Source organism: Apteryx mantelli, chromosome 2 (assembly GCF_036417845.1).
Source record: "Apteryx mantelli isolate bAptMan1 chromosome 2, bAptMan1.hap1, whole genome shotgun sequence".
Classification (NCBI taxonomy): domain Eukaryota; kingdom Metazoa; phylum Chordata; class Aves; order Apterygiformes; family Apterygidae; genus Apteryx; species Apteryx mantelli.
In genome coordinates this window covers 64,276,164-64,291,201 of record NC_089979.1, presented here as the reverse complement: position 1 = coordinate 64,291,201, position 15,038 = coordinate 64,276,164, and the positions used below count along the sequence as shown (strand labels likewise).

Sequence of the window (15,038 nt, the reverse complement as noted above, 5' to 3'; positions counted from 1 at the left end):
GCTTAGTCTCCTAAGTCACATAAGTGCTTTTGAAAATGTTACCTTTTGGCTCATTTCAGGTAGTAGTTTAGGGCCCTCTTTCTGAGATGGGGACAGAGTATAATCAGACAGGCCTTTTTTCTTTGTGCTTACTGTGAGCTTTCGTGGCATTATCCTGGGGATGAGAGGGGAAATGTTGTTCCTGGTGTCAGGAGGCTTTTTAAAGATGTCTTCTGGTTTACAAGTGTATTAAAATTACAACATCTTTACCTAGATTAATACAAAAGAGCACAATGATCCTGAAGGGGCTCGTGTCACACAGCCATTTATTTGCATTGCTACGCTGCAGATTGACATTTCACAGCAGCATGTTAGGAGCCTCAGAGCGGTGCCAAGCCGCACAGCGCTCGCTCAGTGGCGGCATGTCTATAACGCGCTCAGGCACCTCCGCGCAGACCGGGCAGCTCTGAGGATGCTGCCGGTGAAGTTTACAGGGACGGTCTCCAGATCTCAGTTTGGCAATACAACAGTCCAGCATAGACAAAAAAAAAAATCACATGATTTATTTGCACTTTCTGGGTAACGGGCACATTTTACGTACCTATTAGAGAAGCTGCCCGTATTGACTCAGGCAGGAAAGATTACAAATGCTCACACGCGACACGCTGTGCACATGCATAATAAAGGTCTCGAGCTCTCCTGGCTTGTAAATGCTGCACGTTACCCTTTCCCAGGGGTGAGACTGGTAAGCAGGTTTCCTTCTCGCACTCCTGAGAAGTGGGCATGCTGCTATTTTGCCTTTTATTCCACTACGAAACAGTGGATTTGAGTTTCACAAACATGAAAAGCTAACAGTGTTGCTAACAGCAAGCGTGCTGCCCAGCCCTGGCAGCGCCGCGTGGCCCAGCCTGGCAGGGCTCCCACTGCTCTCACCCCGCGACTGAAAAGAGGCTATCAATCACGCCCACGAAACAGAGCTTTTAAATAGGGACTGTGAGGTAACCACAAAATGTATTTCCACTGGTGACTTAAAATGGCATTTGAATTCAAGTGTAAACCTCCCCCCCGCCAAGTGCCAGGCCCCTGAAACAAGGACTATGTTCAATCCGTGAGGGGTTCTTCCCTAAAATGAATAAAACCCCAGTCCAAACCTCCCTTCTGCCCTCCCACACTTCTGGCTCTGGGAAACTACGACATAAACTCCCTGAATACCTTTGCTGGAGGTTGTATCACTTTCAGCCCCACGGGTTTGCTTGAGACATGGGAACCTCAAACACTTTTTAGCTGGAGAGAAAAGCCAAATATAATAACCGTGTTTCGATTTACATGCAATGAAATGGGCAGTCGGTGTGTTAGATCTATGACATACCCTGTGCATCTAATAAACCAAGGGAACAACTTACCAAGGTCAAGGGCTGTCCGTCACATGGCAGCCACCATCCCATGAAAATGTCACCCACTGGCACAGAGATGCTCATGACAGCTGTGGGCCTGCTCAGTCGCCAGCCCACTGCAGAGGGCAGCCACCGTGCTCTGCTTGGAGGCATCGTCCCTGCTGCCCCTCGGCCCGTCACTCTCCCATCTGCTCTTCGGACCAAGGAGGCGAAGGGTGTTTCCCACTTGTGGAGCCGTGTGTGCTGTCTCAGAAAAATCACATCGGGATGGGTTCACAGCTTTTAGAGGGGGAACCCAGAAGGAAAAGAGAGAGATGGACAAACTGCTAGTCCCTGTGGAAGATCTCTGATTGTTACGGCAGAAGCTCCCACCTTCATCTGAGATCCCTCTTCACAAACCAGAATCCATTAGGGTTTACTGGAGCCTTGCAGAGCAAATCCTGCATAATACCCCATGCCATTTCATGAGTCACAGCAGCAATCTGCTGTCCTGTGTATAGTCACAACATAAAGAAAATGCAAAATTACAGGCATGGCAAGTTATACTTGGCAATGGGTTACATTTAAAATATAACAGGCCAGAGTTGGTCTTTGCTCCTTCTTCTCTACTGAGGAAGTGCAGATGTCCATCCCTCTCAGCCATCTAGCTTCGCTGTTCGTATAAATACTGAGAGACGAAAGAATAGTGCGCTAAACCCTGTTCCTATAAAATGCTTAAGCACACAACTGTCTTGCATCCACTGATTAAGCACATTGGCAATACTCATGGCCTTAATGCACGTGCCTGCTTGATTCCTGAATCTGAATCCACCACCCCAACAGGAGCCTTTGGAGACTACAGGTAAAATACTAACAGAAAGAAATATGGAAATGCAATTTTGACATACCTGTAAAAGAAAATCAGTGCTGATTATGAGAGCTGTCAGCTCCATCCTTCTCTCATCCCATTGTGCCTGGGTGAAGAGAGAAATCAAATTAAAAATGCCTGAATGCATTCAGGAGTCCAATATTGATCTTCAGGTAAGGTCAGCCTACAGACCCTCCAATTTTTTGAGCGGGGGGAGAAACTTCAAAATTGTATAAATGAAGGAGTGAGCATGTCCAAAGTGGGCAAAAAAAGGGGCCATCTTATGTTTTTTCTTTCTCCAAAGAAATACATTTTAAAAGTCAGATAACAAAACCCAGCTGCATTCAATGTCTATAGACAGCACACCCTTGGGAAAACCTGAAAAACAATAGTCTTCGAATAGCCTCTTACAATTGGAAATGGAACGAAGTAAATGACAAGCACAAGGACACAAGATGACCAAAATCACACAGGCCCAGTGCAAGGTGTCCTCCATCCCATGGAGCTCACCTGGAAAAGGGCTCCTGGGGCACCCGAGCTCACGTCTGCCAAGAGCAGAGGGATATCCTAGCCCTGCCAAGCCAGTAGGGTATCAATTGCACAAATGTTAACTTTTCCCCCAACTTCATCCAAATTCTTAGTCTTTTGAGAGTGTTCAGACTAAAGGAGTATTAAAATATGATTTTCTCTGTGTGCGTGTGGGTTTTTGTTCATCTCAGGGTCCATCTCTGCCCCTTAAAGGGAAAAAATAGTCTTTTGGCTAGAATAATGACAACTTGGTAGCCATCATTTTATTCCCTTACTAATCAATGCCTTTTTCTGATGTACTTGAATTCAAAGGCTGGTGTTTAAATCTCAAACTGGATAAAGCCAATGTCTGCTTCAGAAGAATTTTCTTTGGGATAAAGATATCTTTTGTAATTGTAGAATGACTTATATCTGAGAGATAGCTTTTTAAATGTAACTCTCTTATAACCCAAGACCAATACATGTTCCTTTTACTCAGCTATAAGCTAAGCAAAACACAGAGAGTGAGAAAGAGAGTGAGAGAAAATGAATTAGCTTGAACTTTTGCTGTGACAAATATGGCCTGATCTTTTAAATTCAATTCATCTGAGCAATCTCACTGAAATCAGTGGGTTTCATGCATGTACTGGGAAGCAGACTAGGGCTTAGCAATAAATTTTTTTTTTCAATACATTAACTAAATTCAGCCATAATTAGAGACACAGCGACATACCTGACTCACCTGGCTCTCCACAGCTGCCTCCCCAGCCGTGAGGTTGGTGGCTGCAGCGGAATCAGGTGCCTGCACGGCTCCGTATCCCTCTTGCTGGACACGCCAAACCCCAGCAGCCGCCAGCCCTGGCACTCACAGGAGCTGCATCAGCACTTGCCTCGATCCACTGGCTCCGCGGAGGCTCCCAGCCAGGCCGGCGTGCGGCCGGCACTGGGGCGAGCTGTAACATCGCTTTTGGCAGGTGCCTTTTCAGGGAGCAGGAGACCTCGGAGCAACACCAGGCTGCGTGGCCGGACATGTGGGGCCAGAGAGAAACCAGGTCAACGCTGTGCTCACCTTCTCTGCAAGGCCGTCGGAGACCGTCGTGTGGGGGGATGGCCCCCACGCAGTGCATCCCTCTGGAAATGTTAGTACTGATGTAATGTATGCAAAGCAGTGAGTGACAAACTGGTATCTCGTCTGCCTGAAATCACCTTGAACTGAGTGAAAGAGAGCAAGAGAGGATGTGAGTGCGTGTGTGTGTGTGTGTGCGCGCATGTAGGAGAGCCTAAGGAGTGAGGCGAAGGACAACCGCTTGCCTCTCTCTGTCCCTACCCTCAATTCTAAATATTTCTTTGTATAGTTTTCAGATCATCTTCCTTTCACAGGCATTGAAAACTAGTGGGAAAACTGAAGCCTGATTGTGACTGGAAGCTAATGTAGTCTACATGCAGCAGACATCTAATATGATGTTATTTATTCCCATAGATCTGTTTATTTTGTTTTCAATTTACCAGACCCTGTGACACATTCCCAAAGGTGCCTTGTTGTACAATACGTTGCACACAGTAAGATATTCGGCCTAATTCACTCTTTGTTTCATTTCAGTTCAGCTGCATGAGGGCACAAATGCGTCTGTGTTATATCTTCTCCTGTGACTGATGTTGCAGACTATTGCCATAGGGTTTTGTGAAATGGGATCTTAGTTAATCTAGGGCATTGTCTTTGTAGTGCTAAATTCTTATTTGCAAACATAATGTTCTGGCATTGATGCAACAGGGGAACATTACTGATTTTTTTTTTCATTTAGAATAGACTGTATGTATGTGTTTTTAATAAACTTCCATTCTAAAGCTTTTTCTCCTTATTCTGCATTTGATCTGAGACATTTATAACACATTGCATCATGTCACATTGATGTCTTTAGCCAATCAAGCCAAATATTCATAAATCCCATGTGCCCAAACAGAAAATGTACAATGTTAAGGAGAAAAGTACCTGATATTTTTAAAGCGTCCATGAGAATGCAATTCTAGCCTTTAAACAGACACAGACACACACACACATACACACACATGCACACGCACACACACACACACAAAATCATAGAAAAGATTTTGAAGAAATTGTCTGTTCATAGCTTTTCCTCAGGCTGGAAGTATGGTATCACTCAGAAATCAATGGATTTTATTTGCATTTTGTTGAAAGCTCTCATGTTTTTATTTTTCTTTTATTTCAGAAACGTGTTATTCACTGTACTGAGGACCTGGTCTGAGGAACTGTTGTAGAATCAGGAATCCAGATCAGATGATATTATAAACTGTGCAGTAGATAAAATTTGATGTAAACAGGATCTGGAAGTGATTTGATGAGATTGTGAAAAAATGAAGATGGGATACAGATTCATTAATAAAACTGCCTGTGGCTAGTGGGCATAAAGCCTGATTGATCACAATTACTGCAGTTCATAACTGGGAAACAGATGTCAGAGAATATACACAAGGTAAAGTTGGTCTGACATCAGAACTCAGCCTCATGTATTTACTGGGTGGCAACTACAGAAATCCAGCTCTTCTTTATGACGGGTATGTTTCTATAACACCCTTTAAAAAGTGATTTAATTTTCACTTCAGCAAGCTTTCAAAATGATTATCAAAAGGGCTTTCTTAGGAAACTTCTTGGAAAAAGAAAACAGATCTCCCACACGTGCCTCCCAATGTGCGCACACTCATTTATGGCACAACAGAATTGGGAGTTTCACTTTGAACTAACACCGAGCACACGTCGCCCAGCCAGAAGCCTCCCCATCACCAGCTATTACTGCAGTGAACTGTGCTCATCCCATTGGAAGTGCAGGCTCAAAAGGCCCCGCGAGCTGCCACTTGCCCCATGGGCTCGCTCTTCACTGCACAGCTGAGTGCATGCCTTAGGTTAGCATCTCCGACTGAGGGTCGGTGAAGGATTTCATTACAGCAACACTCAAAGACTGGTTCTCCCCTTTATGTGTGCTCCTATATACCCGGTAAAAACATCCCCATACAGTACCACTGCTTGTGTGTTTGATATGCATGTGATACCTGTATCTCATACACAGACACAACAATATGATATAACATATACCATAACACCAGAAAACCCCAAAGCTGACAGAAATAGTCAGGGGTCAGGTGACGAGAGGAGGATCTGAGCCTGGGACATGGCAGACAAACAGATGCTCCTTTCTGTCCAGTGCCCACATCAGCCCTGGCCTCGTGAGCCCCTGGTACCTGGTGTGCAGGTATGCTCATGCCAAGAGATGCCAAAGACCATCACGGAGCATTAAAAAGGTGGTATGATGATCCCATACCAGGGACATACCCAGCAGCTGAGTACTTTGGAAAGACAGTGTCTATGTTAGCTCCAATGGGGTCCCCCAAAAGGGTGGAAATCTTTCTCAGTGATCTGTAACTCAGCTCCTCATCTGTGAAAGGGGAAAAATCACTCCTCATGACACCTTAGTGGGGCTAAGACATAGCCATGAAGGGCTGTGAAGCACTCAGATACCAGAGTGATGAGTACCAGAAGAAATGCCCATAGAAAATGAATCATCCTGCCTCTGGAGCAGGCTTTCAACAGTCTGCAAAAACTAGGCACAGGGCCACCCGCTAAACCAGGAAGACAAAACAAATTGTCGAAGGGCTGCGTGAACACCTCCACACTCTCCGCGGCATGGGAGAGCACAGGGAACGATGCTGGGGAAGGACAGTGCCAGGGTGTGCAGAAGCCTACCAACACTACGGGCCAATCTGTGGCTCCTTGGGCAGGAGTCTCACTCACCTTGTGGAGACAACAAGGGGAGGAACCAGGAGATCAGTCACAAATCCATGGATGACCCTATCAGAAAAGAGGGGAGACCTCTTTGCTTTGCTCTGAGGGTCTCAGGAGCTTGGTCTGGGAGAATTGCCTCTTTAGTTCCTCTTAACCAGAGAGGCCTAGCTAGGGAAGGCAAGAGGAATGAGGATCCACTCAGCATCCTGAGTGGAAGAGTAGACTGATAACAATTTCCACTGTGTTATCATTTTCTCCACTGAATCTTGGAGTCAGATACCAACAGACTGCGAGCGCAAATGAGTTTGGTTATCTGATCTTCCTGACTCCAACAGGCATGTTGCTTAAGTAAGGACAGCAGGACTTGGCTCCTGTTCCTCGGCAGCAGGCATTTGTCTACATCATCGATCTACCACAGATCACGTCACAACCCGGCAAGATATAGTTTCTATAAGAGTGGTCCATGAACAGGATTACTAGCTACATGGTAAGTCAGATTTATGCAAGAAAATTCTTGTAGAATTTACTTGCAGAAACAAGAAATTCAATCATAGAATTGAGAAAAAATAATAATAAAAAGAAATTAGTGGGTCTAGAAGCTCTCCTAGGTCATTCAGCATTTCTCCAGCAGCTCCAAGTTCCCAGCTATTAGATAGAAATGCTCCTAGAAATTCCTGCTTCCATTTGCTCTAAATATCTGCCGTATCTGCTGTCCCTAAATTTTATTGCCATGGTTTGCATATGGATTTGAGGCAGGAGTCTGAGCACAAGCATCTCAGACAGCGCCTAGCTGCTGAGAGCCGAATCAAGCCAGCCAGTTTTGGACGCATCCCTCTAGGTTTCTCTTCACCTGTTTTCCCCAGCAGGCTCCTGTCAGCCATGAGTGCCACTGCCCTCCGTTCAACATGCCACAGCAGTCTGCGGCCCTCTTCTGCCCTGGCAAGGACCAGCAGCCAGCTTGGGACATATATGACTCTATCTGAGTCCCCAAGTAAAACCTCAGCCCCAGACTTCCCTTTGCTATGGCTCCTTCCTAGTCTTCAAATGCAGCAGAATAAAGCAGCTGAATGATCTGCTTTTCAAATCCAATGGCAAGGCTAATACACGTTGCAAGCAAAAAAAGAGGAACAGAGAAAGAGCAAGGCCAAGAAAATGCCCAGATGTCCCTAGCTAGGGAAAATCCTCCTGGAGCTGGGCATCTGGATGTCACAGCTACCAAGCACCAGCAGTCACCACCATATGCTGAGCAGAAAAATCAAACCTGTTCCACACCTCCAGCGATGGTGGAATGCACTGGCAGATTGGAGAAGCCTAGCAGAATCTGGGGGAATGTCCTAAAACTCTCTCAGCAAAGGACATCCTCTTGCAAAGGCCTCATTTGCAACATGAACCTGTCCTTTCCCCCCTCAATGTCCCTCCATTCCACCTAGATGAGACTTGTGCCTTCTCTGTGGGCCAGGGTTTCTCCCCTCACAGGAATTTGGGGCTGTCAGAAGCCCGTTTCTGAACTGGAATCACCTGCAAGGCTACACTTGCTATGGCCGGATCTTCATCCTCTGTCCCCTGCATGGTGCAGCACAGTCAGTTGAATGTGGCTACCAAACAGCTTGTCTCTTTGCCCTGGGTGTTGATGGAGAAGGAGGAAGAAGGGGAACTGGATGTGGGTGTGTGCTGGAAAGGTAGCAGGTAACCAGGTACCAGGTGCCAGGTAACTATGCTATGGGTGATTTGCAAGAACACTCGGCATAAAACTCAGCAATTAGTAGAGGAGATGGCAGGATATCCTCCCCAACCCCAAGCTTCACTGTATATTCTTTTCACAAGGTGCTTATACTCTTGCTAAATGCCTTGTACATTTTTTTTCCTTATCCCTACTCAGAGCAACCCCATCATTCCTGTTTGCTAAACAGGGGTTAACTGCAGCAGGGAGAAGGGACCCCTCTGTTTTTTGAAAGTCAGTTCTGCCCCCAGCTCAGGAGGCTGAGAAATCTGGGTAAAGAGAGACAAAACAGCCATCACCATTTTATGCTCTACCCTAAACAAAGCCAAGCCAACAATACAAGATGAACATTTCAAAGGACAAAACATGCCAAAACAAAAAAGCCAGACCATACATTTCGGGAAGACAGTGTTGGACTGTGATTCTCTATCAGGAAAAGCCAAAGGATTCTCAAAGGAAAGGGTCAATGTTGTGGAATAACATCAAATCAATCCCTAAGAAACTGCTCTTGAGTAGCAGTTCCCACTGCAAGGCCTCAGCCACTGAAGCTCAAGACTGAGTGTACTGTCTTCAGGGCAACCACATCACTCCATGCGTGTGAGATAGATACAGAATATAGTTTATTCTGGATTTTCAGTGTTTCACTCCAAAGGTGACACACCGGGGGGGAAGGGGAGGAAGGGGTGTGTGATGATGCCTGACAGAAGCAACACTGCAATACAGCTCTTTGCTGTATTTTAACTTTCACTGTACAGTTTTATAGGTCACCTCCTCCAGTCACAGCAGTCACCTTGACAGTAGAAGGAAGCCTCCCTGCAGCTCCTTATACTCAGGGCAAATCCCGAAGCCCTTCCTGAAATTTGAACTCAGTCCTCACGCAGAATGTGTTCACAGGCAATGCCGGGAAAGTCCTTCACACCACCTTGCCCAGTGTACTATACTTCATTTTGGCCACATTTCCTTCTTTAATCACTTCCCCACTCAGACTGCGTATTCGTTTGCTTTGAACTGGGAATGTCTGTCATGCAGTAAGAAGATTTCCTGCAAGACCCACTGCATCCATGCTGCCAACCCTGATCACTTGGTGTCTTGATCACTTTGCATGCAGAATATTGGCAAGGACCAGAAAAACTGATTGCCAGCAAGTTAATATGCACATGATTGCTGGAGTGGGGCTTGAATCTGTGTCCTCTGCCCAAAGGCTTGCTCCTGTGAAAGTAAGATCTTCCCTACTTGTCCAAACAAATGTTTTCCTGAAAGGGTGCACAACAGTTGTTCAAAAGGTCTTTTAGATTGGACTAAAGCCCTTTCATGGCCTTAATAGCCTCAATAAGGTATTTTGTCAGGTATTTTGCTTATATTTAAAACTCAGTTATTTCCAAGAGTCTGAGTTAAGGTGTCTTTTATCTAATCCATTCTATTATTCCTAAACCTACTTTCCATAGGGAGGCAGCATTCTTCACTATTCAGGTGGGATCTGCACAGAGGATACCTGCCTTTCATGATGATCATACAGGCTTTTCATGGGAGAATTGGTTGCCAGTAGTCTTGTACAGCTGTCTTTTAGCCCATAAAAAATTTGGAGCTCCGTACAAAGTGCACATTCATTTTCCCCCACGGCACACAGAGCAGCTACTCTACTCTTCTCTCAGTGCTTCCTTTCTCTTCCTGTTTTCTCTTCTCCTTGTCTCTCATCTCTTCTGTGCGTGAATTTTCTATGGCTGAGCAGTCATTGCTCTTGGTTCCCGGCAATTCAGTTCCTAATTCTGCTTTCAGAAACTCCCTATAAAGCTCAGTTGCCAGCAGACTAAGAATCACAGGCTGTGACTCCTATTTGTCCATACTTTTCTTTTCCTTTGCCAGACCAGGTGTGCCTTGGTGATGCTTAACTTACCCAACTACCTCTCCCAGGAGCTGGATGGCTTGGAAAATCTTTCTGTTGGCTGTTGCATGGGATCTTGAAGCTCACAATCACTTCAAAAACAAGTGCTGCAGCCCAGTGGAGACAAAACACTACTCATCCATTCTTCTGCTCCTTGAGTATCCAGGTGGTTCACTCTGGCGACAGGAGTCTGTTGGCAGGACATTGCAAAGCTGCAATAGGAATGACGATTCAAGACAGTAACAGCAACCAGAGGCTGGGGGAATACGGAAGATAAGCCACCCCAGCATTGAGCTATTGCTCCCCAGCAGCTTGCTATTTTTACTAATCATAAACTCCCCGAACCCAGCAGTGCTCAGTTAATTATGACCTCTGAGGCAGGGTTCTGCTTTACAACTGGTCATTCAAAGAAGCCTTGATAAATGTGTTTCTGCCAGAGGACAGGAATATATTTCAAACATGGGCAGGTGTCCTATTATGCTGCAGGACATAATCCTAGCTTCTGTGCTCAGGCGCATGTTGCCAAATTATTACACTTCAATTATATGATACATGCTAGATCAACCCACCTCTTCCCCCGTCACCACCACTGCTCCCAAATCCTTGATTGCTATATAAGAATATCCTAATATAAAAACAGCAAAACTACTTTTGTATAAATGTAGTTGGCAGAGCATACTGGCTCAGTGGCTAATGTTCTTCCAAGTCAGAAATTATTTTCTGATGATGGCAAAAATCCTATTTGATTGAATGATTTTGAAAAATAAAAGTTTTAAGTAACCATCGTGTTCAATTTTTCTCATTTTTTTAAATAAAGCCTTCCTTCCTTTGTTAGGCATACTAAATACTATATTTAAATAGCTGAAAACAAGTAGCCATTTAAAGAAGTACCTAACGTGCACAGTCACAGAAGAAGTTAGTTAGTCTCTGGCTGAGAACTTTCTATTAGTTTTATTTAATACATCTAAAAGACTTTGCGTTGCTGTCCCTATTACATACGCAAGCCAGATTCCACAGCGGACTCTATTCGGCCTTGCATGCCTATTTTCTACATAGTTTTACTTGTCATTCTTACAAAGGATAAACAGACATGCACATGCTTATATATTTTGAAGAGCATATTTCCTCATACTCTACAAGAGAGTTACTGTTACTTAATCCTCTCACTAGAACTAACTTTGTTTCAAATTTCAGGAGTGGTTTTTGTCTTCATCCTTCCCTCTTTGTTATTCTATTTACAGCTTTTGTGCTCAGGAAATCTACTGAACAGGGACTGTTGGAAAAAAGCATCAGAAACTTTTAATACCCTTTCATCATTTCCAATTGTGCCCTTGGAAGTTTTAGCAATATTTGTTTCAAATAAGTTTATTTTTGTATGATTGATTGAAATCTCAAGCTGCAATTAAGAAAATTGCAGTGAGAACTATTAAAGGGATAGCGTCATTTTCTCCCCTTTCCACTAAAATGTCAGGTTTCAATGTCACCACAAGATAACCCAATCGCATGCTTGTACACCATACACCCGGGCTGGAGTAAGCGTAAAACCATCTGGAGTACTAATTACAAATGACTAAAAATAATGATACACGGCAGAAGGAAAATGAGAGGCCCCAGTCCTTATTACTTAACTGCCGAGGTGTATATGCACAGTAATGCGGGTTATTGTGAAGCAGTCTATTTAGTAAATATACAAACATCCATCCCCACTTGTAGATTAGCCTGGGTCCCTCCCCCAGCTCCCTCTGTCTCTCTGCCCTTTCTTTCTCTCCAATTATAAACCAGCACCAGGTTTTCTCATCAGCCATCTCCATGTCTCCAAATGGCTTTTCAGTGTCAGGCCTATCAGGAAATTAACTCATCACGCAGTGACAGCTGCTAATTTTTTCCCCTTACATGTCAGATGGATCGCCTGCTGAAGCTAATAATGAATCACCAATCCCTGATTAGAAGGTGCTTCCGAAACATATAACTGCCATCTGAGCTAACTTTTTTCTTCATATAAAATGATATCACCCTAGAGGAGTAGAAAACGAATTGTATTCTTCAACAAGATGGAACAGGGGTTGGCTGTTTAAGTGAGCCATGTGCTATCTTAAATTATGAGCTAATATTGCACAGCAAAATAAGTGAAAACTCACAGCTCTTTTTTATTTTGCCAAATCAATGACCTTTTTTTCTGTTACTTAATCCTCTCACTAGAACTAACTTTGTTTCAAATTTCAGGAGTGGTTTTTGTCTTCATCCTTCCCTCTTTGTTATTCTATTTACAGCTTTTGTGCTCAGGAAATCTACTGAACAGGGACTGTTAGAAAAAAGCATCAGAAGTTGCATGCCGAAGCACATGTCTGCTGCAGTAGGAGCTGCTTGTCCTACTCTGCCAGTATTTGGCATCCCATCTCTCAATGCCCATGTTGTCCTGAAGGGCACTAGCTTGCATTTTAAGTTCAGGTTCAGTTCAGGGTTAGAGTGAGGTGTAAAAACTTCAATGCACACAGTTTCCTACAGCGATTGCACAAGCTTAACCCCCTGTCCACAAAGATCACAAATAAGGTTCTTCTAGGACCTCCCAGTTAACATTTCTGGTATTAAAGTAGCATTTATAAATGACAGCAGTGCTTGCAGCATTATGCACAATTCACATGTGCAGACCTCAGCACATCAACTTGAGCTTGGGCTCATCCAACTTTCATGGTGCAGGCAGAATGGTATGTAGCTCTGGGCACTTTGCTGGGTTTTGTTGTGTGGAGATGGGGGTTTTTTTGTTATAAAAAATATTTCTCTAAATATAGTTTCCAGCTATCTATCATCTCCCCTATTCCATTTCTCCCAAAAGTTGCGGCCTGATTTCAGGGGCCAGAAGACACTGCCTCAGGAGCTGTGTATCTGAAGGTGAAACTCCTTGCCAGAAACATCTCTTCTTCCTCTGGTTTTGTTTTTATTAATGGTTTTTCATTTGGTTTTGGTGTTTGGGTTTTTTTTTCTGCATACTGGTTCCATGCTTCCTAAACACTTATATTTTTACCTGCTTGGCATTGTTCGCAGCATTATTCAACTTAGTAACACTTAATCAGAATGAATAACAAAGCGGAAATTAAAGCCAATGGCTCTGACAGTCAGACTATCAGAAGGCAACTGATTGACATGGGAATACTGTACTTCAAACAACTGCTTTCATTAGAGCATAGCACTTGATTTTACCAGAAGACAAAGTCAACTGAAGGTGTTCAAACCACACAACAAAACACACTTTTCGGAGCGAGAGGCTGCCTGTGCTGCTCACCTTCCTAGATCTTCTCCTGCACTCTGGTGGTGGCAGCCACCCCGCCGCAAAGGGCTCCTGCGGCAAGCAAGGAGGCTCCCTGACATGCCACGTGCACTGTGCGTGGCCATCCTAATGCGTAGGTGTCCTCCCGAACCCAGACCACAGATAAGTGCCTTCGACCCCTTTCAGTTGCTGCTCTACCCCCAGCACCTGCCTCCTGCCACAGTCTCCTTCACCACTTGCGGAGGGCTGTGGGAAGAGGAAGGCTGGCAGATCCATGCAGCAAGCCACCTGGTCTCCACCCAGCTCACGGCACGGCACAGTGCCGGGAGCCCAGGGCTTGACACGCAGGCAAACACCCGAGGCAAGTTACGCTGAGAGAAACTCTTGGCCTTGGGAGAAATCTGCTGTAACCTCAACTCTTGGTGTATCGCAGGGAGCATTTTAGCACGGGCTGAGACAATGCCTGGAGTCCTTAAGTGGGCTGTCTGCGCAGGAATGACTGTCATCCATGATTTCTAATGTTACATTTGTAGGGCACTAATAAGTTAACTTTAAAGTGCACATTAAAAAAGAAGAAAAAAAAATAGCCCTAGAAAAAAATCAGCTCTCCTGAGCAGACTGCACTCGGAGAAGTATCGTTAACCTGAGCTTCCAGGTAATTACAGCACATGGTAGGTTACTGAATCCTTTCCAACACTCCCAAGCATAGGAGCACCTTCCACAGTTTTTTTTTTATGCAAAGGTCTGCTCTTTTCATTGTGCATACAATGTGATTGCTGGTTTGACACTGCAGGCTACACTGGTTTTATGAAGGATTAAATGCCACCTGAGACATATTTATCCTAAATAAATCACAAATGGTAAACTGCAGCATGTCAGTGTCAACACCCTGTACTGCAGCAGAAAGGTTAGCCATACAGGACTAAGCACAGCGAAGAATTAGCATCCAAGCTGCAAGACCACAGGGCTACAGTTAACAGGAGAAATGATCAAGAAGAAATATTTCCACTGAAAAACATTCCGTTTTTGAACATCTGTGAGAATCTTGCAGAGGGCCATCATTTTGTAAAGGTCACCTTTATCCTGATAACAAACGGGAGTTGATCCTGTCACTGTTTGCTGAAGACAGTATTTAAGAGTAAGTGAACAACCTGTCACTTTTAAGAAGGATGAGCAAGTCAAACTCGGCTAATTATGAATCTCGATATCTAACTTGAAATTTACTTTTTGGGGGGTCTGACACAGACACAACCTTAATTCCTGGAAAATAATAAAAAAAAAAATTTTTAAATAATAAAAAGAGATGAAAAGACAGCAGGATCTTTTAGCCCCAGAATGAAGCACCTTTTCTAAGCAGCTCTATCAGAAAATGCATTTTTAAACAGTTGCTTGAAGAAGGAACTATTGTTTCACCCCAACTTTCTTACTCTTGATAATTTTAAGATATTAAACATGATAGGAAACCCAGTTATCTCTAGAGTCAGCATGGTTTATACCCTAAACACTTACACAATTATATTAAGCATGCATGAGGCACACTTCAGAAATTAGATTCTTTTATCTTTATCTATCTGGCTAGCTAGAGAAAGGAAAAGAGAAAAAATGCACAGACATAACAGATAGCATTCGTTTGCTCCTGCTGAAT

The 15,038-nt window shown here is 44.2% G+C and overlaps 1 long non-coding RNA gene across 1 annotated transcript; it reads right to left on the bottom strand.

Moving 5' to 3' along the window:
- Positions 1-1,605: 1,605 nt before the first annotated feature.
- Positions 1,606-3,488, bottom strand: LOC106482907 (uncharacterized). The gene is made up of 3 exons (XR_001292267.1): positions 3,470-3,488; positions 2,261-2,326; positions 1,606-1,616 (listed from the first exon to the last, which is right to left on the bottom strand). It is a non-coding gene; the product is annotated as an uncharacterized lncRNA (long non-coding RNA).
- Between the last annotated feature and the right edge of the window lie 11,550 nt (positions 3,489-15,038).